General features: G+C 35.7%; 1 long non-coding RNA gene across 1 annotated transcript; it reads left to right on the top strand.

Moving 5' to 3' along the window:
* The first annotated feature begins 827 nt into the window (after positions 1–827).
* LOC127128379 (uncharacterized) lies at positions 828–2386 on the top strand. Its single transcript, XR_007805873.1, has 2 exons — positions 828–2196; positions 2285–2386. It is a non-coding gene; the product is annotated as an uncharacterized LOC127128379 (long non-coding RNA).
* Positions 2387–4384: the final 1998 nt, after the last annotated feature.

Raw genomic sequence — 4384 nt, 5'->3', positions numbered from 1 at the left:
TAAGACATGATGACAAAAATGTTTTATATGTGCTTGAGATGAAGCACACAAAATGGTTGAAAAAGGTTAGTTAGATTTGAATCAAGAGAAAAATATGATTTGAATCAAATGAGCAAATGATGTGGAATAAAAGAAATAACTGATTTTTGAAAAAATTCCAATTGAATTTGGGTCAGAAAAAGAGTTATTTGAATCAAATGCCACGTGATTTGAATCATGTTTAAAATTTGATTTGAATCAAATGCCAAAAAACTGACAATGAATTTTTGAAAAAGAAATTGATTTGAATCATGTACCAATATTGATTCAAATCAAATCAAACATAATTTATCACCCGGAGAATGATCAGAATCAAGTGCAAATTTTGATTTGAATCAAATGATTGTGTTCTAATTCTGTCCAACTTGATGAGGATCAAAAATTCAGTGTAAAACTGAATGATTCGAATCAATCTTGTAAGATCTCAAATTTTCAAATTTTCAAAAGCATTTTGAGATTTTACTTTTGAATCAATGTTTAACCAAAACACAAAATGATTCCATTCCACTAACACATGCTATTTATCAAAGAACATTTTGAACAAGATCAAATCTAAACGAAGTTTTATGCTTGTTAAAAAACAAATCACTTTAAACTCAATTTCGAGAAATGCAGTCATAAATAAAATTCAAAGAATCGAAATAAAATCAAAGATAAAAACGATAAGACATGCAACAAAATAATCGGATATAAAAACTCCCCCGAATGAAATCGGGATATGCAACTATAAAGGTTAATTGGGCCATTGGGGGCATCAATTGTGAGGGTGATGGGTCGGTTGTTGAAAGTAAAGGAAAGGGTGAGTTTAGAGTAACCATTAATACATGCCCGAGGGATTTGAGCCAAGGGGCTCCCAAAATGACTTCTGCTCCACTAAGAGGCAAACCATAAAAGCCAATTTTGAAAAGACTTATTTGAAGCGTTAGAGCCACGTCAGCACACAGGTGTTAGCCTTCTAGCAAGTGGTCATTACCACCCATAAATTTAAGCATGTTAACTGGAGTTGATGGAAGGTTCAATAATTTTTCCATGTGGCTCTGAATGAAATTGTGTGTGCTACCACCATCGATAAGCACTGTGACGGTGTGATGGGAGTTTTGTTCGAGAATGCGAATAGTGGTGGATGCTAGGGATCCTGAAAGAGCATGGAAATTGATTTGGCTGTCAAAGTTGGAGGTGATATCCGAGAGTAACTATGTTTGTGGCAAGTCATCGAATATGGTGTTGTCGGTTATGGAGTCTGATTCGTCAAAAACAAGGAGGGAGAATTTGACTTTACATTTGTGACAAAGGATGAAAGTTTCATCGCAGTTGTAGCAAAGGCTCTTTTCACGCCGTGAGGATATTTCATCAGGGAAGAGTTTACGAAATTATACACATGGAGGGTTTTGTAAGAGAGGTATGATGATGGTGTTTAAGAAGGTGGGTGGATTGGTAATAGATTTATGTTTGAATCCCTTTCTGCAATATTTGATTTTATCTTGTAATTTGGTTAGCAATGTCGCATGAGCAAGGGTTGTTGGTTGAGGGTTTGTACCTCTCGCTGGATTTCTAGGGAGAGACCTGAGATGAAACAGTTGAGGAGGAAGGGTTGTGGAAGACCTACGATTAGGTTGGCTTGCGTCGTCGTAGTAACTAAGTGCACAACGGGTTTCCAGAGCTTGTAACAAACCAAACTAGGTGGCGATGAGGCCATTGCGGTGCATTCACTAAAACCAGCTCCTTGCAAGGCTGTCCATGTAGAAGGAAGCCACGACGATACGTTCTTCTTCCGGGACGTGGTGGTAATCGAATAACTAATTGATCTTGAAGATTCGGTCCATGGCGTCAATGTCATCAAAGTGGGGAACCTCTAAATTCATGTGTGAGAGGAATGGTGGTGGTGTGGGAGGTGGGGGTGAAGGTGGAGTTGGTTGAGTTGTGAGGATAGTTTGTTGGATGATGATTAAATAAACCTTTTCCGCTAAATCACAAGGCGTTTGGCGTGTGTTGGTCTGTCGACCATTTAAGAAGAAGTGGAGGAGCAATGAAAGCACAAAATTATTAAGGGTAACTTCCTTGATTTGTAGGACAAGGGGCATCCACAAGAGAGTAAGAGAGAAGAAGGTTTTTGAAATTTTCTTGTTGCCTTTTCTCATTCAGCCAAATCGATACACGGTAAGGATGAAATTCCACTAACCATTCTGATATAGCAATTGAAATGGAAATCTAAAACAAATCCTAACATACTTCTAGCATGTAACAGGTATGATGAGTTGTAATTCTTCTAGAATCATATGAGTCTTTATTCATGCTTCCTTGCTTTCCTCACTCATAATTATTGAGATAGTTGGGTATGTTTCTGATTCTTTTGGGTCTTTATCCTCCATTGGGTTGTTCTGATTCTAAAGGTTATTCTTACTGATTTCTTAACTTAAGAGTTTCAATTTCGTCCTACTTGCTTGCGTACACTTACAAAATAGAACAAGGACTTAAGTTTTTACGGGGATTTATGCTTCGTATGGAAACACACAAAAAGAGATCTCATAATTCAATGAATCATTATTCTCATATTATTGTGTAACACAGGGGTGATTAGTTCAAAATCGATTACAAAGATCTACTAACTCATCCGTCAAATATGATCGATGGAAATACCAGACCTCCACTGCACAAAACATGTTGTCTACCAGATATGGTCAATATATACCAAATATCCATTGCATGGATTACTTTCACCATTAGATATTGTCAATGGAATCTAGACCTCAATTGAGTAGATTACATTATCCGTTAGATATGGTTAATGGATATTAGACCTCCACTATATGGGTTACAGTCCCCATCAGATATGGTCAATGGAATCATACATCCACTGCATGGAAGCACTAAATGTCTTCCCACCATATATGGTCAGCGGATACCAGACATTCACTACTTGAAGTTCATTATCCACTAGATATTGTCAATGGAATATATACCTCCACTCCATGGAATACGTTTTACGGAGTCATATTAATTGTTCTATACCAACCACTACTTTAGATAAGCATCTGTGATCAATCACCATTTCTGCTATAATTTATTATTTTAACAGGTGAAAGTATGCGAGTCTTTTTCATTTTCCATATAGTTTGAATGTTTTATATCTCAGTTTCTTTAATTTCGTATTTGTCTATGTTGTAATTATTCCTGATACTTTTAATCTTTTTGGGAAGGTTAACATGTTTTGTAGGTTGGAGGAAGTCAATAAATGGCCAGAAAAGAAACGCGACGAATTTTCAAAAAGTTTCAGAAAGTCTATTTTTCAGCACGTTTTAAATCAGGATAGGCATGTGGTATTTTGATCATATCTAGAGCACTGTAACTCGGAATAATATGGGAATGACGGCAAATGAAAGCTAGCATTCAGGGCTACAACTTTAATGAAAACACCAAATGCTAATTCGATTTTTTTTGCACATATGCGTATCAAATTGCTCATACGCGTATCAAATCTGGAAAAAAATGCACGTATGGCGTGCCCCCATACGCGTATGACCTACCCTCCCCTCCCCCATACGTCCTATACGCGTATGAAACACCTAAAATGCACATTTTAGCTACCCCATACACGTATGGCACCCCCATACGCATATGACACCCCCCATACACGTATGGGCGTCCATAATCACAAAAAAAGCCCAATTTCGAGTATTTAAAGTCAGAAAGTTATTTTTTTGAGGTTTAAACTGATTTGGAACGAATTTTGACGGCAGAAACAAGTGTAGAAGGCTGGAAAACTCAGATTTTCAAGGTGGATCAAGATTTTTACGAGCTTTAAGTGATTGAAGACTTATTTCATCTCTAGATCTGTAATGTTTATGAATTTTACTATCTGTTTCTTTATTATTACAAGTAGTTAAACCCTCCAATTCTATGCGGTGTCCCTGATTCGAATTTATAATACAATTTTAGATTTTTAACTTGTAATAACTTTGATTTTATGATATATGACTTATTTACAAATTATGCTTAATGCTTTCTCTTTCAAAAAATTGAGTCTAATATGTAGTTAATATTTAGGCTTGACCGTCATTGTTAATGCTCAATAGTGAATAATTCATAGTAGATATCACTTAGGTCTATGGATACCATGTGGAAACTGGAATATTCTTGATTAAAATAATACTTAATTTTATCTGTAATTCACTATGGACATACAGATTAATTTAAATGATTAAAGGTTTTCTCACTAATGATTTAGGAGTAAACACCTTTAAGAACCAGTAGTCAATGTTATTGAATTAAGTTGTTGCAAGGTTAATTTATTATTGTTGATGAATTGAATCATACACATTCCCTAGCATATTTACTCATAATGTCT

This window comes from Lathyrus oleraceus, chromosome 3 (genome assembly GCF_024323335.1).
Source record: "Lathyrus oleraceus cultivar Zhongwan6 chromosome 3, CAAS_Psat_ZW6_1.0, whole genome shotgun sequence".
Classification (NCBI taxonomy): Eukaryota; Viridiplantae; Streptophyta; class Magnoliopsida; order Fabales; family Fabaceae; genus Lathyrus; species Lathyrus oleraceus.
The sequence above is the reverse complement of the archived record's forward strand: the minus strand, read 5'-3'. Positions and strand labels throughout refer to the sequence as shown.